Source organism: Scyliorhinus canicula, chromosome 8, assembly GCF_902713615.1.
Source record: "Scyliorhinus canicula chromosome 8, sScyCan1.1, whole genome shotgun sequence".
NCBI classification, from domain to species: Eukaryota; Metazoa; Chordata; class Chondrichthyes; order Carcharhiniformes; family Scyliorhinidae; genus Scyliorhinus; species Scyliorhinus canicula.
Genome location: NC_052153.1, coordinates 15,113,297 through 15,136,734, shown reverse-complemented (window position 1 = coordinate 15,136,734; position 23,438 = coordinate 15,113,297).

Genomic DNA, 23,438 nt, shown 5'->3' with positions numbered 1-23,438 from the left:
TGCTACCGTGCTGTCCTTTGAGCCTTCTCGGTCAATCAATCAGGTCATGGCGTATCTGCGCCTCATCCGCAATTACCCACCTTTGCTCCCTTCTTATCCATTATTACGCAATCTCAAAACTGAATGCTTCTCTCGATCCAGCGTCATTAACATTTTGGAGGGAAACGCGCCCTCTGATGTCCATCCTAAAAGGCCCTGCTCTAATTTGATATCTTCACCTCATTCGGATCACCCTTCAATCTCCTAGAGTCAAAGGAAGCCTTTACTCTCTCTCGAACCAACATTATCCCCCTGAGGTGCAGTATGCCCAAGGCCGTAATATTGAAGTAGCTATTAGCATTACGCAGGGCATCCAATCTTTTCTGACGTGCTGGAGAGAGAGAGAAAAAAAAGAGGCTGCGGGTAATGTATAATTTTGCTTGTCATGGCCGCTGCACATTGATTTGACTTTGTTTTGATGGTGCAGTTAATTGATTCCTTTCCATTTTCAACACTTTCAACCCAGACTCATCAAAACACCAAGTATCCGTCAGCGGCTGATTTACCAAATCCAGAGGGAGCCTATCATTTTCAGAGGCAACACTCTGCTGGGCACTAATGCTTCTGTCTGAATATCATGAATTTGCAACCCGGCTAATTAAACTATCTCCCCAGAAGAAGTGGGAACTGCGAGAGGTTTTTGCATTGTGGCATTACAGAGCACACACAGTTTACTTTCTCTCCAAAAGGTGATAGTTTACTGGGGGTTGGGCAAGGCATTTTTTTGTATACCACCGAAGCCGAAGGGGGTTCAATATATCTGATGACGAAGATGGAAAAGGGAGTCAGTGTTGTCCATATATATTTAGCAGCAGTCATTAAACATGCGCACACTGCACATCACATTGTCTCGTCAATTCTTTTCAAACTGCCGTGTTATATAAAGTAGGCCATCTGAGTTTTCAATGTCACGCAATTGCAGTTTTCCACTTTATTTTACAGATGATGATTGTTTCAAAGCTTTCTTCCATTCCACATTGCTATCGATTTTGCTCATCTCCTCCCTCAAAAATAAACAGGATCGTCCTTGTATCTTGATCGAATACATTTTTCTCCCATCTCTCCATGATTCTCTTGGATTCCTTTGAGCCTGTTCCTCTGTGTGGTGCAGTGATGCAGGTTGTTTGTTTTCCTTTTGGACATTGTACCTTTGGTGCTGCTGCCATGCAGGGATTTCGTTAAGTGCGTTGGTGCTGAAAAGACAGCGTCGAGTTACAATGCAGATGGGTATAACAGCGAGTCTGAGCTAGGTGCTTCCACTTTGGTAGGAGTTTGTACCTCTCCGAGCCAGCCTCCCATCTTCCACACTCTGGAAGTTTAAACTCATCCAAAACTCATACACGATCGAGTCCTGTTCATCTGCCAGCCCCTTGTATTAGTTCATCTACATTGACAGACCGGAAACCAACGGCTCAGTTTTAAAATTCATCTGCGGAATTCACAGTTCCTGAGACTAAGTGTTTACGTTGGGGAAAGATTTGCTGACAGCAAAACTGGCGCCGCACCTGGATCTATTCAATGACTGTTAAGGGGCTACCACTGGCACCACATGGGACACAATTGATTCCAATGAGAAACGATGCGGGATTCTCCGGATTTGCATTTGACTCTCAGGAGGTCGACAAGCTGCAACCGCATATACATACTGCGCTCCCACACACACCATCCCAGCCAACAATATGGCAGCGAGGAGAGAGGCACTCTGTTTTACAGACACTGAGATCGAGACCCCCCCCCCGGGTGCTATGGAGGAGAGGCGGGCGACACTGTACCGGGGAAGGGGGCTGCCAGTCGCCACCATTCGCCGTGCCTGGACACAGGTGACAGAGTCTGTCGGCGCCGTCAGCAACACCGCCCGGACCGGCCAGCAGTGCCGGACGAAACTGCACAGCCTCCTCAGGGTTGCCAGGGTGAGTAGGCAGCACTGTGCCCTGGAACCAACCCCGTCCTACACACACGTTACCTCCGTCCCCACACGGAGAGCGGCCGAACCCCCACTCTCCACCACATGCCAGCACCCATACCATAACATGGCCGGGTGCCTTGACCACCGAATCCACCAGTTACCCACCTGCTGGGCTGCATGCTTCAGGCTGTCTAACACTGTGACTTTTTTGTTTCCCCCCCCCCCCCTCTGCCCAGGAGAAAGCCACCCGTAACCGCCAGGAGCGGGAGAAGACTGGAGGGGGACCGCCGGACCTGCGGCACCTCACCGCGGTGAAGCAGCGGGCCCTGGTCATGGTCAGCCAGCCCGAGGAAAGGGCAGTGCCTGGGGTGGAGGGTGGCATCGGGCGAGGAAGTCTTGTGTCATGCATGACCTGCTGGTGATGGGGCGGGCCTTTCTGATGTCCCCGCCCCCCCTGAGACGCCAGGACTCCAGGTGCTGACCAGCGACGATGGCATTTAATCGGCATGGATGCGAGCCATCAACCCGAGACCGAGGACATCCCAGAGCTCGAGTCCGAGGATAACACGGATTTCCCATCACAGCTGTCTCCAACACCCTCCATCATCCCAGAGATGCTCACCAAGTTTGGGCACTTTAGTGAAGAGGCTCCTGTGACACTCTCTGGTGCACACCACACACATGCCCCGGTACAGCAGGTGGAGATAGAGGGTGGGATTCTCCAACCCTCCGCCAGGTCGGAGAATCGCCGGGGGGGGGGGGGGGGGTGGGTGGGGGGGCGTGAATCCCGCCCCGACGCCGGCTGCAGAATTCTCCGACGCCGGGGTTTTGGCGGGGGCGGGAATCGCGCTGCGCCAGTCGGCGGCCGCTGGCATCGGCCCCCCTGGCGATTCTCCGTCCCACGATGGCCGAGCGGCCAACCGTTTTCAGTAAATCACTCAAGTAAATCAAACCAGGTCTGTACCGGCAGGACCTGGCTCTACGGGCACCCTCAGAGTCCTTGGAAGGGGTGCGGGGGGATCTGTCCCCGGGAGGTACCACCGCGGTGGCCTGGCCTGCGATCGGGGTCCACCGATCCGCGTGCAGGACTGTGCCGTGGGGGCAGTCTTTCCCTCCTCGCCGGTTGCTGTCAACCTCTGCCATGGCCGATGCGGAGAAGAACCCCCCTGAACATGCGCTGGGATGACGGCAGCACATGCTGGCGCTCCCGCGCATGCGCCAACTCGCGCTGGCCGGCGGAGGCCCTTCGGATTCTGCACCTTCTGGGCGTCCCGATGCCGGAGTGGTTCATGCCACTCCTCAGCGCCGGTACGGCCCGCCCCGCCAGGTAGGGGAGAATCCCGTCCAGGAACTCCCGAGGTGGCGGACGGTCAGAGGGCAGGCCGACCCCAGGGACTAGCTGCCGTCCAGATCGGTCTCAAGCTTCTGGAAGAGACATTCCCATCGATCGTGGGGTTGCAGTCATAGAATCAGGGACTACATGAAGGGATAGAACATAGAACATAGAACAGTACAGCACAGAACAGGCCCTTCGGCCCTCGATGTTGTGCCGAGCAATGATCACCCTAATCAAACCCACATATCCACCCTATACCCGTAACCCAACAACCCCCCCCTTAACCTCACTTTTTAAGGACACTACGGGCAATTTAGCATGGCCAATCTACCTAACCCGCACATCTTTGGACTGTGGGAGGAAACCGGAGCACCCGGAGGAAACCCACGCACACACGGAGAGGACGTGCAGACTCCACACAGACAGTGACCCAGCCGGGAATCGAACCTGGGACCCTGGAGCTGTGAAGCATTTATGCTAACCACCATGCTACCGTGCTGTCCACGGATGTCGGCGAGCATCCAGCACCTGCAGGCACAGGTGGAGGAGTGCAACCGCCTGCAGGCGCATGACGTGGCATCGGCCATGCGTGCCATCCAGGCCAACACACAAGGGTGGGGTTTGTGGTGGAGACTTGGGGTTTGAGGGTTTCTGCCATGGATCAGCATGTCCAAGGCCTGGGGCACTCTGTGCAGTTGGTGGCCGAGGCCCATGATAGGGCTGCCCTCTCACAGACAGCCATATGCCAGAGTCACCTGGATATTGCAGCGGCGCCTCTGAGCGTGGCCCAGTCACAGCGGCCCATGGCTGAAAGCGTCGGCAGCATTGCCCAGGCGCTGACCGACGTGGCAGAGATGCAGAGATAGGTGGTCCAGTGCCAGATGGAGATGGCACAAACGCGGGCTGATGTGGCATAGACCCAGATGGGGCTGGCATAGTCACAGAGTGATGTGGTGCAGTCCCAGACAGAGATGGTCCACTCCAATGTTCAACGGCCATGAGCATGCAGACCCTGGCCGAGATGGGAGATGGATTCCAGGAATGGCAGCGACAGGTGGCAGGTACCCTCAGGGGTTAGATTTGCTCGCAACCCCATCCGATGGAGTAGCCCGGGGGACATTTGGCACCCAGTGGCAGAAGGAGATGATGGGGACCGCAATCAAAATCGAGCTTTGTGCCATTACACTTAGAGTGCATCATGATACAAAAATAACCAGTTGCATTCTTGTGATTGGTACTCAATTCAAAAAAAAGGTATTATCATCGTTCGGGCGGCATGGCGGCACAGTGGTTAGAACTGCTGCCTCACCGCACCAGAGACCTGGGTTCCATTCCGGCCATTGGTGACTGTGTGAAGTTTGCATTTTCTCCCCGTGTCTGCATGGGTTCTGTCCACGTGTTCCCAAAGTCGAATGATGTGCAGGTTAGGTGGATTGGCCATGATACATTGTCCTTTAATGTTCAAAGGTGGGGTAATGGGTTCATGGGGACAGGACGGGGATGGGCCTGGGTATGGTGTTCTTTCAGAGGATCGGTGCCCACTCGATTGGCTGAATGACCTCCTTCTGCACTGTAGGAATCCGATGGAACTATCATCTTATACTTTCTCCTGCCACATCTCTCAGGCCCTACCCCTGTAACCTTCAATGCACAAAGGGAAAATCTGGAAATCTACCATTATCTTTGTTATTTGATTTATTTAATTTTGCATTGCAGTTTTTTTTCGCTCTGTTATGTTGTAAAACCTGAATAATGGCTTGAAACAAACATGCAAAGAAAAGAAATTAATTACATCAGTGAGTCAGATGGTGAAATAGGGTGACTTCTTTAACCGTGGAGCTTCGCATCAAGTTTGGAGGTAACGGGGCAGCACGGTGGCGCAGTGGGTTAGTCCTGCTACCTCACGGCGCCGAGGTCCCAGGTTCGATCCCGGTTCTGGGTCACTGTCCATGTGGAGCTTGCACGTTCTTCCTGTGTCTGCTGTGGGTTTCGCCCCACAGCCCAAAGATGTGCAGGCTAGGTGGATTGGCCACGCTAAATTGCCCCTTAATTATAAAAAATTGATTGGGTACTGTAAATTTTTTTTAAAGTTTGTAGGTAACATTTTTCTGATGAGACGTTACACCAAGGCCATGTCTGTCTTGACCGATGAACAGAAAAGATATCAGAGCACTATTTCAAGTAACAGCAAGGGAGATATCACTGATATCCCGGCTAATATTTATGACTGAGCTATTCTTCCTATTTCTTGAGTCTATTGTTCTGGGCCAGGGTTTAGAGAGCCCCAAAGTGTATCATGGAGTTCACCTGACCCACAACTTTGAATAGATTGTGGTTGTGGGGAACACACGGGCCTACTCTGCAGGTGCGATGCACCAGAGATCGACCGTACTTTTAAATTAAAACAATGTTTATTTATGAAACCAGTTAACACTTTACAAACCCACAGTTTACATCTTAACAACTATCAACACCAATAAATCCCCCAAAGAATACAGTACTCTATAAGTAACATCCATAATACAAAAAGAATCCTCTTTACAGAAACACATCAGGTTTAAATTCTCTACTGAGAGCAGTTGTCACTCTGAATTCACCAAATGATCTAAAGATAGTCTTTAGATGGCAGAGAGATCAACATTGTTGCGTGGTACCTTCTTGGGTGGTATGTGGTCTAGTGGTTAGCACTGCAGCCTACGGCACTGAGGACCCGGGTTCGAATCCCGACTCTTGGTCACTGTCCATGTGGAGTTTGCACATTCTCCCCGTGTTTGCGTGGGTTTCACCCCCACATCCCAAAGATATGCAGGTTAGGTGAATTGACCACACTAAATTGCCCCTTAATTGGAAACAAAATTAATTGGGTACTCTAAATTTATAAAAAGAAAAAGAAAAGAAAAATTACACCTTCTTTGGCTGGCTGCAGCTCCAACACTAAAACGAAACTAAAAAACACGACACACCCAAACTTTTTCTCAAAGCGAAATTAAAAAGCAGAGCCAGAGCTCAGTTCCACCCACACTTTGACATCACTGCAGCCACTTGAGCAGACAAACATTTCTTAAAGTGGCATTCCCATGACACTATCTAGATGTGTTATTCGCTAATCTGCTTATCAATTCATCACTCTTTTTTAATCAGCCCCTGCTCAGCTGTATCCTTTCAGTAATATGGGTTGTAACATCTTGCGGGTTGCCAAACATTATTAGCCATATAAATACAGTGCCTACAAGAGCATGTCTGAGGCTAGGAATCCTGTAGTAAGTAACTCACCTCCTGTCTCCCCAAAGCCTGTCCACCACCTATGAGACACAAGTTAGGAATGCGATGGATTAATCTCCATTGCATGGATGAGTACAGCTCCAATAACGCTAAAAAAGCTTAACACAGTCCAGGACTAGGCAAGTTGTTTGATTGCTACCCCTTGCACAGACCTTTACTCGCTCCACCACCAATGCACAGGAGCAGCCGTGTATACCTTCCACAAGATGGTAGCCATGATGTTAGGTTGATCACATATTAGGATAAATGTTCGGCACAACATTGTGGGCTGGAGGGCCTATACTGTGCTGTACTGTTCTATGTTCTATGTGGAGATGCTGGCTTTGGGCTGGGGTGGGCACAGTAAGATTTCTTACAACACCAGGTTAAAGTCTCATAGAATCATAGAATTTACAGTGTCGAAGGAGGCCATTCGGCCCATCGAGTCTGCAGCGACCCTTGGAAGGAGCACACCACTTAAGCCCACGCCTCCACCCTATCCCTGCAACCCAGTAACCCCACCCAACCTTTTTTGGATACGAAGGGCAATTTAGCATGGCCAATACACCTAACCTGCTCATCTTTGGACTGTGGGAGGAAACTGGAGCACCCGGAGGAAACCCACACAGACATGGGGAGGATATGCAGACTTCACACAGACAGTGACCCAAGCTGGGAATTGAACCTGGGACCCTGGAGCTGTGAAGCAACTGTGCTAACCACTGTGCCACCATGCTGCCCTTTTTAACGTAAATCAGTAAATCACTCCGAAAGCTAGTGATTCCAAACAAACCTGTTGGACTTTAACCTGGTGTTGTAAGACTTCTTACTTGCCCATCTACAAGTTGGACTGCAGGAACTCACCAAGGCTCCACAGGCAGCACCTTCCAAAAGCACAATCACTCTCATCTAGAAGGACACGGGCAGAAGATACCTGGGAACATTACCATCTGGAAGTTTACCTCCAAGCCACTCACCATCCTTTTATAAAAAATGTATTTCCAATTAAGGGACAATTTTAGCGTGGCCAATCCACTTAAACTGCACATCTTTGGGTTGTGGGGATGAGACCCACGCAGGCAGAGGGAGCCACTCGCCTTCCTGACTTGGAAATATATCACCGTTCCTTCACTGTCACTCAGTTCGAAGCCTGGATCTGTCTCGCTGACAGCAATGTGGGTGCACCTATATTACATGGACAGCAGTCTTTCAAGAAGACAGCTCACCATCACCTTCTCAAGGGCAATTAGGCTTGAGCAACAATTACTGGTCTAGTCAGGGATGCCCACACCCCATAAATGAATTAAAAACTTCTGCGCACAGTATTTTAGCCAGGGCCTTACCGGTGTTCTATGCTGTGGTAAGATTCCTTTCATTCCATCTGACTATTTGACAGTACTGTTCATTATTTTAATGTGTTATTTATTATGACACCAGAATTTCTCCGTTCATCAATATTGTCTCATTAATCATGCACCCACCAGTTACCATTTCCCATTGGTTTGATACAGTGTGTAGCCCTCACCCTCCACTGCACCATTGCCATTGTTATTGGGGCGTCAGATGCAGCTTTTATGAAAGATCCATTGAAAAAAACTATACTGAACCAGTTACCAGTTTCATTGGTCAGTTTCGGAGTAAATTAAATATTGTTTAATATTTAGAAACTTTAAAAATATGTTGTCCATGTGTCTGCTCTAAAGAACTCTGCTCAGTTTGAAGAGCCGTGTTCAACTCTCATCGAACAAAGATAATGCATAAATTCTGCATGTCGCAGAAAAGCTTACTTGCCTTCAATTAGTGCATTTTAAACAGTTCTATCACACCGCCTTACACTCTCTTCATTTCAGGAGACACAAGATCCTTAGTTGTCAGCCTTTCTTAAAATATAACTGCTTTAAACTCGGGGATCAAACGTGCAACCCTTCAACATCTGAATATCTTCTTCGAAGCAAGGACAACTAAATTGCGTGCATCAACATCATTATTGGCATGTGCTTACGTGCAACAAGAGAGACACGATTCTCCCTGAGGACAAAATAAATGATTATGAACAATAATAAGTCAGCTGATGTTTATTCTACTTAATTGGGCAAAAAAGATAAATTATATTCAAAGCCATCGTATCAATGCTATCCTTGTCCATTAACATTTAACTGAGCGGGGCGGCACGGTGGTGCAGTGGTTGGCACTGCTGCCTCACGGTGCCATAGGACCCGGGTTTGATCCCGGCCCTGAGTCATTGCCCATGTATGTGACAGTCCCAAATATGATATGTATCCATATCAAAGCTATCCTAGTCCATTAACATTTAACTTAGAGGAGCGTCATGGGTCACAGTCCCACATATGTGACAGTCCCAAATATGATATGTGTCCATATCAAAGCTATCCTTGTCCATTAACATTTAACTTAGAGGGGCAGAGTGGTAGCACAATGGTTAGTACTGTTGCTTCACAGCGCAAGGTTCCCAGGTTTAATTCCCGGCTTGGGTTACTGTCTGTGCGGTGTCTGCATGTTCTCCCTGTGTCTATGTGGGTTTCCTCCGGATGCTCCGGTTTCCTCCCACAAGTCCAGAAAGACGTGCTGTTAGGTGAATTGGACATTCTGAATTCTCCCTCTGTGTACCTGAACAGGAGCCGGAATGTGGCGAGTGGGGGCTTTTCACAGTAACTTCATTGCAGTGTAATGCAAGCCTATTTGAGACAATAAAGATTATTATTATCATGAGGAATTTGCACATTTTCCCCATGCCTGTGTGAGTTTCATCCTCACAACATAAAGTTGTGCAGTGTAGGCGGATTGGCCACACTTAATTGGGGGAAAAAAAGAATTGGGCTCTTTAAATTTATTTTTAAATATATTTGACTTGGGAGGGCGATTCATACTTTGTATCTGTACTTCAAAACACCTATATGTGCTTTGAAATTATAAATTAAGTTATATTCTTCATTTCAAATATAGTTTGCCAGATGGATGTCCCAACTCTGCGTAAGGGCTGGGTTGAATCCTAGTCGCAACGTTTGACAAGACTAACCCCAAGCCACTTGACAGCTGCTAATTTCCATTTTCTCACCATAATCTCTGATAAACATGGACAGGAGTTAATGAGGAGCGAGGGCTCTACAGTGAGCAGGCTACTGTGGAGAAAAAAAAAAACACTTTGGCATCATTGAAAATGATCAGATATTCCATTCACAAACGACTGCAGATTTAGAAGGACATGCTCAAGTCTGAAATTGTTATTAGATGATTGATGTTTGCTGAACCCTGTAAACTATCTTCCAGAGAGCCCTATGGAAGAGTTAGCAGCGGTTTGGATGTTAGAATGCCGCATCTGCTGTTGAACGTATGGACCCTATTACACCCCAGAACATTACTCATAATCCATTATTGTTTGGATGTCCTTCGCTGGCAATTAGTAGATTAGGATAGAAGTGTAATCAAAATTTGCACTGCTACTGAACTTAAGCCTACTCTGGATAAACAACTTTTATTTGCAACATTGAGAACATGACAGACAATACCATTTGACAATTTGGGAGAGCTTTCATTTAATTTCTTTTGTCATCAATGAAGACTTTGACAAAAAGTTAATTAATGATGTGTTCCCCATAAAGAATGAGCTCTTATGGGCAGCATTTTGCAGTAATTGAAAATCATTTGCACTTTCATTCCCAAACCTCTCACTGATTTGTGGAAGTAATTACCTCAGAGTAATAACGTTTTCCAATCACTGCTGTTATTCATAGATTCATAATTGCTTGGATTATGCTGTAATAATAATGGCATATGGAGGCAAATAATTGCGATAAACAGTGCTCACAACTCAAAACAACTTCTGCTGCCCGCACTTGTACAGTTAAATCGGGAGATCCAAATATTGCTTTCAGATTCTCCCAAAAAATGATTATGTTTCTCTGCAGCATGCGGTATTGCAGCCCTGACTGATAGACTTGGCACTGAAATCAATCCAACTGCATAAACTTCAGTTAATTACCCAACGGCCTTACTGCAAAAAGTGGATGAATTAGTTAGCCCAAGTGAAATCGGGAGTAACTGAAGTTTCAGAATGTAATGAGCAGTAATTACTGCTTCACAACCTCTCCAATTCTGAAGATTCAATTTTCAAGTGTGGAGACTCATTCACACAGAAGAAAATAATCAAAGCATTATTTGAATAGACAACCATTAATCCCATTGAGTCGGTGCCAGCTCTTTCAAAGAACAGTTAGTTTCACATCTTTGTTTCTGTCCCGGTTCCTGACATTTTTTTCTCATGACGTATTTATCTGATTCCTCTTTGAAAATTATGACTGAAACTATATCCAGCACTCTGTCAGACAGTGCATTCCAAACCCTAACCATTTGTTGAATTCAAAAATCCGTCCTCTATCACCACTGATTATTTACCAATCACCTTATATAGAATCATAAAATCAATATAGTGCAGAAAGAGGCCATTCAGCCCATCGTGTCTGCACAGCCCCCAGAAAGAATACCTCATGTGGGCCCATGCCCCCATCCCATCCCCATAACCCAAAAACCCCACTTAACCTTTTGGACACTAAAGGGCAATTCAGCATGTCCAATCCACCTAACCTGCACATCTTTGGACTGTAGGAGGAGACCGGAGCGCCCGGAAGAAACGCACGCACACACGGAGAGAAAGTGCAAATTCCACATAGTCACCCGAGGCCGGAATCGAATCTGGGTCCCGAGCGCTGTGAAGCAGCAATGCTACTGTACCGCCCATGTGATCTCTGGTAATCTGCGATCTCCGGTTATCAACCCTTCAGCCAGGGGAAGCTGTTTCTTTTTATTTACTCTGCCGAGACATCTCATGATTTTAAATACTTTGATTAAATCTCCTCACAGCTTTCTGTGTCCGAAAGCAAGCAACATCCGCCTCACCAAACTATCCACCTAACTGTAATCCTTAATTCCTGGAACCCTAGATTCTCTTTCTACTCCAAAACTTTCACCTCTTTCCTATAGTACGGTGTCCAAAATTGGGCAAAATTCTCCAGTTGTGGCCAAAACATTCTTTCATTTAGAATTTATTATCGTTCGTGCCTCTGCTTATAAAGCCCAGCATCTCATTTGCATGATTGACCTGTTTGTGAGCCTGTCCTTTTTCAAAAAAGTAATGTAGTGTGGCCAAGCCACCTACCCTGCACATCTTTCGCTTGTGGGGGTGAGACCCACGCAGACACGGGGAGAATGTGCAAACTCCACATGGGCAGTGACCTGGGGCCGGGATTGAACCTAGGACCTTGGCGCAGTGAGGCAGCAATGCGAACCCAACAAAGCTATTTATCACTAGCACTACATTAACAAATAACTATAATGTCTAACATGAATACAGTTGGAAATAAACGTCTATCACTAACTCACACTAAGATAGAGCAGAGCTTCTTTAAACTGTGACTGCTATCAACTCCTTACAAACACCTTCTGAAGGAACATATGGTGTATCCCGGGTCCTGGGACTCCATACTCGCCCCACCTGCTGGTCGGATGGTAGAACTACAAACATATAACTTATAATAAACAGATCATAGATCAGAAAATTTACAGTGATGCTGTTGTCTGCAGCTTCCTACCAATCAGCAGTTGAGCTGGTGCTTATTATATGCAGATAATAGTCTACCTATCATCACATCCTCCTTTCTTTCGAAATGATTTTTGAATCATAGGCATGTACATTCAAACTACACACATATACAGTGATTTTAGTCAGGTAAAACTGCATGCATGTAAATGCGGCATTTCATCAGTTCAATCGATCAGGCTGTTGATGTTCATAAATTGAGTCTATCAAGTTGTCTTCGAATTCTGGTGATCGCCGCAGTGGTTGCGGTGAAGACGAGCTAGTCTGGTTATGTTCCAGCAAGCTATCTTGCCCATTGGAGGCTTCAATATTTGGAATTTCTACAGCCGTGTGTGGAGTCTCAGGCGTACGAAGTGGAGGAACCCCATCATCCAGTCTTAATTGAAGAGTAAATGAGTAATTCGACTTGAGCTTCAGCAACGCTCTGCAACTGCATCTCAAGATTGAGCCTTGATCCGTGAGAGAGATAGAGGAGTTGGGACCTGCCTGTCTTATGACTTTTGGCAGCGATGGACCACCCTTGTGGTGTCTCAACCCTGACGGTATTATCTGGTCCCAAACCGTGCAACGTTCTGCTGGAGCGGTTGTAGCAGTGTTCTTGTCTCTGCTTTTGAGCAACGATTTTTTGAATTATGGGCTTATTATGGATTTTTTCAGGAATGCTGTTGTCTGTAGCTTCCTGCCAATCAGCAGTTGAGCTGGTACTAACCCACTGCTCAGTGATGTGGTATGGCACGTCAACAGGGCTAGATACGGGTCACTGTGTAAAGGAATGGCCTTCTTGAGCAGAGTCTTCATGATGTGGACCCCTTTTTCTGCTTGCCCATTGCATTTAGGGTAGTGCAGACTGGAGGTAATGTGCTTAAAATCATATCTCCTACCGAAATCTTGCAACTCCCAACTGTCAAAGCAGGGACCATTGTCGCTCATGACAATTTGCGGTATGCCATGATGTGCAAACCTTCTTTTGCAGCTCAGATCACGCTGGAATTTGGTAATTTAATTACCTCCGGGTAGTTCGAGTAGTAATCAATTAGCAGCTGTCAGTAATCAATTCAGTGCTGTCCAGGCAAAAGAAATCAACCCCAACCTTCATCCATGGTTTGTTGACTAGATCACTTTCAGTCACGGGTTGCTTGCGTTGATGGTTCTGATATCTTTGGCATGTTCCACAGTGTTCCACTGTTTGTTGACTGTCCTGATTTGTCCTTGGCCAATAAACCGATTCTCTAGCCCGTCTCTTGCACTTCTCAATCCCCAAGTGCCCTTCGTGAACCTGCACGAGGATCATGTGCCATAGTGATTGTGGAATAAACTACTCTGTTTTTCTGGAAAAAAAAAACAAACAATTTTTCTTCCTTCACACAAAAAAAAGGCGAAAAATAAAAAACTTTCACCAAACGTCTTCAAAACTTCTTTCTCTTCTCTTTTACATTGCCCCAGAGTTCCCCTGGGACCGGACTTCAGCCTTCTTATTACATTCTAGCTGTGAGCCATCCGATGTGAGACATCCCACCTACATCGCGCCCTGGACTCGGGCCTGCCGCTTCGGCCTCCTTTTGGCTCTGCCCCCGCTACTCTGGCCTTCGAGCGCGCTGGGCCCAGCGCCTCAGCCCTCGCCGCCTGACACCCACGTGGGGTTCCTCGCCGTTTTTCAAACTGGCCCCCGCTAGTTTCCCGTGACGGCCCCAAAGGCCGATGATAGTCAGGGGTGATCAATGAATCGGGAAAATCCCCGAAAGCGCCGCAAATGGTGGCCACCTGCAAGAGCTCTTCTTGATGCGGCCGCCCTGCTCACATACGCCACCGGACGTCAACTATTCTGTTTTTCTGAGCACCAAGCCATTGATGTAGCTCTGTTCGGGCCTGACATTCCAGAAATTGGAGCATGAGTCTGTAGGCCATCCCTGACTCATATGCTGGACTACCTTCTGCAAGGTTTCATCTTTCTCAGTCTCAACCTTTATCCATTTGGACTCGTTGTCTGATACAGGCAGGGTTTAGATCGATCTGTCCCTGTAATGTTTTTGTTATGTCTGTCCGCTCCTTATTGTCAGTTGCTCTGGAAAGGGCATCTGCAATCACTATGTATTTGCCCGGCAAATACACTAGCTCGAAGTTGTACCTTTGTAGCTTCATGATTAGCCTCTGGAGTCGAGGTGACATTTCACTTTGGTTCTTTCGAATAATGGACACTGTATAATGGACGACGCTCAGTCTCCACAGTGAATATCGGCAGGTCGTAAATATACCGTATATACTCGCGTATCATGCGATCTCGCGTATCATGTGACCCCTATATTTTAGACCCCAAAACATGATTTTATGCTATACCTCATGTATCATGCAAGTCACTTTTTTGAGACACCAAATGAGATACCAAATTACGCCGTTAACAACCGCCATAAACAACCAGCTGTTTTGCGGTTTCTAATCACGGTAATAAGCAGTTAACTAACGCGTAACACATAACGGTCGAATATATTCTACCATTAGCCACTATGGAGAAAAGATCTGCCAAGAAATATACAGCCAAATTGAAGCTGCAAGTCGTTGCCGAAGCGGAACACAGCAACAACGTTAAAGCTGCAAAGCTGTTTGGTGTCGGAGAAAGCTGTGTCCGCAACTGGAGAAAACAGAAAGAGAAATTGATGGAAAGTCCTTCCTATAAATGCGCTAATCGCGGGTCGAAATGTCGTTGGCCGCAATTAGAAGATAACGTCTCAAAGTGGGTGTCCGAAAATCGGGAAAATGGTTATATTATAACTCGATCTAAAATTAGACTTTATGCTTTACGAGAAGCAAGAAACATGGGCATTCGTGAGTTTACTGCAAGTCCTGGATGGTGTACGCGGTTCATGAAAAGACATGACTTTGTGTTAAGAAGAAAAACAAAAATTGCACGGAGACTCCCAAAAGAATTAGAAGAAAAAGTGACTAGTTTTCAAACATTTGTAATCAAACATCGCAAAGCTAACAGCTATCAGTTGGCATGCATTGGAAACATGGATGAAACACCCGTGAATTTTGATATGCCATCAAACTCAACCGTTAATAAAGTCGGTGAGAAAAGTATTTTTATCAAAACTACAGGGCATGAAAAGACACATTTTACGGTTGTACTAACGTGTATGGCAGATGGGACGAAACTTCCTCCAATGGTTATCTTTAAACGGAAATGAATGCCCAAAGTAAAATTTCCAAATGGTATCGTTGTCCATGTCCGTGAAAAAGGTTGGATGAACGATAATGGTTGCAAGATTTGGCTGAAGAGAGTTTGGGAATCAAGAGCAGGTGGTTTACGACGCCCAAAAAGTTTACTTGTGTGGGATATGTTTAGGTCACATCGAGTGGATTCTGTTGTGAAAGCTGTTCGCGAATCAAACACCGATATAGCAATAGTTCCAGCTGGCTTGACTGGCGTCGTTCAGCCACTTGACGTATCCATTAATAAGCCATTTAAAGACAATATAAGAAAGAAATGGAATGACTGGATGACAGAAGGAGAGAAATCATTTACGAAGGGAGGAAATATGAAGGCTCCGGATTTGCCTCTACTGTGTTTGTGGGTAAAAGAAGCATGGGCTGAGCTAGATGCAGATTTGATTGTTAAAGCATTTAAAAAATGTGGAATAGCAAATGCTTTGGATGGAAGTGAAGATGATGCTATATTCGAAGATGCAGAAGAAGAGGATGAAAATATTGAAGACCTGGAAGATGATCAGTATGACCACTGCCTCGATGAAGAAGAATTCCAAGCTTTATTTGATGATGACACTGATAGCAATGAAAGCGAATTTGACGGATTTTAGTTAACCAGCAAAGGTTTGTTTTAATAGTTTTTTTATTAAAGTGTTATTAAAGTTTGTTAATTAACCTGCATATGTATTCCTGTTTTATATTTCATTATGTCCATAATAATGTCCATTTGACTTTCCGTTAATGGATACGGTCTGCTTAACAGCCTAACAGCCTAACAGCCTAATCTTGACCAGTACTTCACACCCGAAATTTTGTATCTCGCGTATCATGCGACCCCCCAAATTCAGGTCAAAATTTAGGTCTTCAAAGGTCGCATGTTACGTGAGTATATACGGTAGTTGTGGAATTTTTCAATTCCCACCACTAGTCCGAGACATTCTTTTTCGATTTGGGCATACCGTTTCTTGGCGTCTGTCATTGCCCTGGAGGTGTCTTCTACCAGCTGCCATGTCTTGTCAGCGTTTTCTTGGAGCAAAACTGCTCCTTGCCCAATCTGGCTGGCATCAGATATCTTTGATTTTGTTTTTTTTTATAAATTTAGAGTATCCAATTCATTTTTTCCAATTAAGGGGCAATTTAGAACATAGAACATAGAACATAGAACATAGAACATAGAACAGTACAGCACAGAACAGGCCCTTCGGCCCTCGATGTTGTGCCGAGCAATGATCACCCTACTTAAACCCACGTAACCCGTATACCCGGTAACCCAACAATCCCCCCATTAACCTTACACTACGGGCAATTTAGTCTGGCCAATCCACCTACTCCGCACACCTTTGGGTTGTGGGGGCAAAACCCACGCAAACACGGGGAGAATGTGCAAACTCCACATGGACAGTGACCCAGAGCCGGGATTGAACCTGGGACCTTGGCGCCGTGAGGCAGCAGTGCTAACCACTGCACCACCGTGCTGCCCTGATAGCTTCGATTTTTGTGCTGGGTCAAAGAATGCTGAAACTGGTGTGGAGGTCAAAGCATTTTTCAGGTTAGATCACTCTGTCTCATGACCATCAGCCCATTCAAAAGGAACAGCCTTCCTAATTAAATTCCTGAGGTGCACTGTTTTTGAGGCTAATCTGGGGATGAATTTTCCCACAAAGATCACCATTTCAAGCATACGTAATACCCCTTTCTTGTCATGCGGAGGAGGGATGCTGACAATGGCTTTAAGTTTCTCGGGATCCTACTGCACTCCCTGTGCTGATAATTTGTCTCCTAAAAAGGTGATCTCTTTGACCCCGAGCTAACAGTTGTCTTTGTTGAGCTTAAGCCCGTACTGCTCAATCCTGTGCATGACTTGTCGTAGTCTTTCGTTGTGCTGTGCCATGTTTGATGTCCAGATGACAATGTCATCTGGAGGAAGGTTTTCCATGATCTGTTCCATCGCTCTGTGGAAGATCTCCGATGCAGCGATGATGCCAAACGGCATTCTTAAAAAACAGTACTGCCCGAACGGTGTAGTAAAGATGCACAAAGGTGTGCCGTCCTTGTCCAATCTCAGCTGCCAGGATCCGCTGGAAGCATCAAGTTTGCTAAAGGCTGTGGCATTTTTCATCTGACAGGTAATCGCCCCTCTTTTGGGGATCTGGTAGTGTTTCCGTCTAATGTTTTGGTTTAGATCCTTTGGATCTATGTAAACAAGCAACTGTCCATTCCGCTTCTTCACACATACCATCGAACTAACCCAGTCGGTTGGCTCTTCCACTTTCTCTATGATGCCTAACCTCTGCATCTTGTCAAGCTCGATCTTCAGGCGTTCTTGCAGTGGCGCAGGCACTTTTGTAAGCGGGTGAATTGCTGAACGTGCATCATCCTTGAGCTGGATTTTGTATTGGAGTGGCAACATTCCAATTCCCAGGAATACTTGAGGGAATCTCTTTATTATTTGTTCAATGATGGGACAGTATGGTTGTTGCGCCACGCTGTAGACTTCACCAGTTGTAACTGCCCGTAGGCATCTGCGCCCAATAACGATGTTCGTGATGTTTGAACTATTATGAACTTGATTAAATATTCCTTCCCCTTAACTTCCAGCCGTAGGTTACAAGCACCCAGAATTGTGATAATTTTGCCATTATAGTCGCTCAGGAAGCAGTCTGTGTTTTGGATGTTCGGTTTTATTTTCAATTTTATCAAATCTACTTTGTTAATTAAGTTTGCACGAGCCCTGGTGTCTAACTTCACTTTTACAATGGTCTTGCTTATTTTGAGTGATGCGGTCCACTCATCCACTGTTTTCACCATCTGAATTTTTGGTACTTTTCGTCGTCCTGCATTTTCATTAATTATGTTCACAAAGACAGAATCTTCGGGCCAATTGGTTCATCATTTATTTCATGTTGTCTGTTCAAGGCTGCACTTTGTATAATTGATAAATAGTTAGTTTTTGTAGCCTTGGCTCTTACATTCTCACCCTTTGGTTGTTGTCTTCTTTCATTGAACAGGCATTGCTGCACAAAATGTTCTTTTCTTGCACATCTAGCAGAAGTTCTGCTGAATGCGCGGCATTTTGTTGGACTATGCGTTCTGCCACACCTCCGGCACAAAATGGCGTGCTCTGAATTTCTTTTAAAATGGCTGCCGCCTGCAGCACGTTTCTGATTTTGCTGAGACACAGCAAAGATGGCGTCAGCCGCGCCCTCTTTTTTCCCGCCACTTTCTCGAGTCTGAATCTCAGTGATCTGCGTTTGTGCTATCTCACTGGCCTTGCAGATTTTGATGGCCCCTGCTGATTTTAAATCGCTTTAGCTCATCAGTCGCTCGCGTAATTAATCACATTGTAAACCGTATACAATTTGGTCTTTTTAAATCAGTGAATAATGGAGGTCTGCAAATTTGCAGGACTGCGCTTTGAGACATAGATCCGTGACAAAACAGTCAAAGGTTTTGTCCGATTTTTTCAGTCTCATCCTTTTTTATTTTGTTTTATAAATTTAGGATTACCCAATTATTTTTTTTCCAATTAAGGGTCAATTTAGTGTGACCAATCCACCTAACCTGCACATCTTTGGGTTGTGGGGGGTGAAGCCCACACAGACATAGGGAGAATGTGCAAACTCCACATGGCCAGTGACCCAGGGCCGAGATTCGAATCCAGGTCCTCAGCGCCGCAGTTCCAGTGCTATCCACTGCGCCACATGCCGCCCCCGTCTCATCCTGAATACGTAGCACTCGAAAGTTTCAATCTTTTGCGGATGGCAATAGTTATTGAATTGTTCGATTATTTTTGGGTAGCTCTTCTTGTCTCCCTCCAAAGCGAACTGAAAAGTATTATACAGATCAATTGCTTGGGGACCGACAACTGTCATTATGAGGGCTATCTTTCTCTCGTCCGAAGGTTCTTGGGGACCAAGAGCTTGCACATAACAAGTGAACTGCTGCCTGAAAGCTGCATTACCAGTCGTGAGCAGTTGGCTGGGAGTCTTCAATACTTCCATCTCGCTTCGACGATCCGGGTAATATTTTGTTTAAAAGCCGATTTTTTTGTTTCGAGTCTCCTCTTGTGTCTGCTCGACTTATCTAACCTTCCCTAACAGGTCTCTTTCGACAGCCACTCCAAAGGTACCACATAATGTTCTTTGATTGGGCTGTTGTGAACAAAGAACATTAGACTTTGTTTCACAAACAAAGCAATTTAATATTAACACTACATTCACACAACTAAAATGTCTAAGGTGAATGCAGTTGGAAATAAACATCTATCACTAACTTACACTAAGAAAGAGCAGAGTTACTTTAAACTCCGACTGCTAAAACACCTTACGGACACCTTCTGAAGGAACACATGGTGCATCTCGGGTCCTGGGATTCCGTACTTGTCCCACCTGCTGGTCGGAAGGCAGAACTACAACAGTAAAATATATAACTTATAAGACAAATGCAGATCATAGATCATAGAATTTACAGTGATGATGTACTACTCATATTATATACAGATAATAGTCTACCTATCATCACATACAGCTGTTGAGACATAAACTTACGTATTGAAGTGCCTGCAATATTAGGCTGAGTTTTAACTGCCAAGGGAGAATATGTTTGGTTGCACGTTAAAGAGTCAAGAGATGGAAATAATCTGACCCCCACTTTCCAGTTTAACCCGGCAAATAAGCAGGTTGTTGGATAAGCCATCGAAATATGACAAAAAGGCAACAAACTCAGGCAGCGGAATTCTCCATTCCTGCGACTACGTCAGGGCAGGATTCGCGGAGGTCTATGACACCAAAACTGGCGCTGCACCTGGACCGATTCAACGACCGTTGAGAGTCGAGCACTGGCACCATGTGGAACACAATCAATTCCAAAGAGAAATATTGCCGGATTTGGAGGGTTTGCGATTGACACTCAGGAGGCTGACAAGGATTTTGGCCATGGACCAGCATGTCCAAGACCTGGGGCTTTCTGTGCAGGTTGTGACCAAGGCCCAGGGCAGGACTGCCCTCTCACAGGCCACCTGGACATTGCAGCGACACTCCTAAACATGGCCCAGTCACAACGAACTATGGTTGAGAGTGTTGGTGCATTGCCCAGGTGCGTGATGCAGAAACCAGAGGGAGGTGGCCCAGTCTCAGAGGAAGATGGGGGAGCATCAGGGGTTAGCTCCCGTCGCAACCCCGCCCCATGCAGTAGCTCGGAAGGCCAGTGGGCACCCTGAGGGAGGAGGGAGGGATGGGGTCCATGCTGGTGACTCCCGCAGGGGAGATGTCGGAACACCACAGTGCCTCGGACTCCACCCCTCCTGTCTCTGGTACATCACATGGGCAGCAGGCAGAACAGGGCGGCACCACACCACCTGGGACATCCGAGCAGCAGCTGGGCCCATCTAGAACTGGCGGCAACTGCCAAAGGGGACCCAGGTCACAGGGCGGGAGTCACAGCCACCTCCACTCCTGATGTACCATCTCAATCCACCTAGATTTAGCGTTAGGTCCCAAAAGGCCAGAATAGTAGACATCAGTGAAGCTGGCATGAGTGCAGGGTACAGTTTAGCGACAGGGGCTAGCGCACAAATCTGTATATTAGTTTTCACATTAAACACCTGTGCGAAAATGTTACAACCTGCCTTGTTGCTCTGACAGGAGGCTGTGAGGGGTGGACTGGTCGTGTCTGGCCATAGAGGGGGTGCGGGGAGGGGAATGGGCGGACGTTGATGGTGAGCATGGCTCAGGGATTGCAGTTCAGCCAGTGCTCACTGCTCCGATGTCCCAGCCACCCCCCACCCCCCCACTCCCACCATCCCCACCTCCACCACACCAGCGATTAGATGAGACCAGCTCGCATGCAGGGTTCACCCAGGCGGACGGTGGAAAGTGCTACCGTGGGCAGGAGTTAGACGTCAAACAATGCGGAGCACCGGAGCTTATCGCAGAGCGGGTTGCCATCATCCTCCATCGCATGGACCATACCCGCTTCTACTGCCAACCCAGGACCCCCACCCCATTGTGCGGCAGGCATGTATCATGGAGGGGGTGGCAGGCAGGGGGTGGCCTGGGTGTGTGTGTGTGGGGGGGGGGGGGGGGGTTGGGATATGATGTCCATGCCTCTGGCCAACCCACCTCCCCCCCACCCTCGCTACCCGGTGAACATAGAGGCGATCAGAGCGTCCCGCATGCGTCGTCCCTGCCACACATGTTGTGCTGCCTCCTGTACCTGTAAATGTCCATGATGCGCATCTGATGGTCACACACCAGCTGCGTGCTGATTGAGTGGAACCCATTTCAGTTTGCATAGAAAGACCTGTCATCTGTACGTGATCGTAGGGCGACATGCATCCCGTCGATCACCCCCGGGCCCGGAGCAACACGGCGATGGCGGAGAACCCCACTGACCAGGCATCCTGGTAGGCTCGGTCCACATTGAAATGGATGTATTGTGCCGACTGGCATATGGGGCCTCTGTGACGACATGGATGCACCTGTGCTCCGAGGTCTGTGAGATCCCAGAAAGGTCTCCACTCGGTGCCTGGAAGGACCCCGTGGCGTATAGGTTCAGGTGTGACTGTCATGTGATGGCCACCAGGAGGGGGTGTCCTCCCCCATTCCCCCGCAGTGCCGTGTGCGCAATGATATGGCAGGTATGTTGCACAGTCCCCCTGCTCAGCCAGAACCTTCGAGGGCTTGCCCGCTCTGGTAGGTCCTCGAATGTCAGGCGCTGCCGGTACTCACGAAGCCTTATGTGGTGCCTCCTTTGCACCACCTCCTCCTCCTCCTCCTCAGCTTGTTGGGCGGCCGGCTCTCCATCCTCAGCGACTGCCTCCTGTTCCTCTGTGGCACGCTCACTGCTGCAGCTTCCTCCTCCTCCAGCAGCTCCAGCTCGTGCAGCCTCTGTGCATCCCCCAGGCTGCGGCGACTAGCAGGAAAGCCGCCATTGCTGGTTGAATTCCAACATCCATTGTCTGCAAGGGGTGAAAGGCCGACATGTTAGCATAGTTCATACCCCCATGCCCAGCCAGGTTCAATGGGCTACATGCTGGCTCCGATTGGCACAGTGGATCCTGCCCCCGCCTATCTCCCACCCCGACGTGGGGGCCTCTGACCCTGGCGCCCGTCCCTGCTGCCAGGGGTACCATTGGCTAGCGCTGCCAGTGCCAGCGGTACACTCTGCAGCCCCTATCTGACACCCCTTGTTGGGGCTCTGTGGGTGTTACCCTTGGGCAGGCTGCATGATGCCCCTCCAGCAGGTGGCAGCCAGTTGTGGGGGGGGGGGGGTGGTATGGCGGAGGTGCAGTCTGGGGGTTGTGGGCTGAAGAGTGGGGGTTGTTGTGTGGGGGTGGTGGGTTGGGGGCACCTATTAAGCCAGTTTCACTCTGCTCAAACAGGGGTCAAAGTAGGTGGTCAGTGGGTTGCACACCACGGTAGAATTGAGGATAGCACAATTGCTTCACAGATCCAGGGCCCCAGGATCGATTCCGACTTGTGTCACTGTCTGTGCGGAGTCTGCACATCCTCCCCGTGTGTGTGTGGGTTTCCTCCGGGTGCTCCGGTTTCCTCCCACAGTCCAAAGATGTGCAAGTTAGGTAGATTGGCCGTTCTAAATTGCCCTTTGTGTCCAAAATTGCCCTTAGTGTTGGGTGGGGTTACTGGGTTATGGGGATAGGGTGGAGGTGTTGACTTTGGGTCGGGTGCTCTTTCCAAGAGCTGGTGCAGACTCGATGGGCCGAATGGCCATCTTCTGCACTGTAAATTCTATGATAATTCTATGATAAGATGGCTGCCTTGTAGGCCGCAGCAATGGCGGCCCGTGCCTGGACACCGCCACAGTCCCATGGGGGGGTCGTCCTGACCCCACTGCCCAACCACCCATCACCCACCCGGCCCTCCCACCCCCCGGTCCTGGCAGAGCCAGCCAGCCCAGCCAGTGTCCGGACCTGCAGCCCATGGTCGCTCCTCTGCATGCCCTACGTCCTCTTTCTCCCTCATCGGCTACAGCGCCTGTTTCTCGATTTTTAAAAGCAAAAGTGAACCTCACCATTGGGAAATCCCCTCGGTAACGTCAGAGAATTGCAGAGGCCCTGGAGA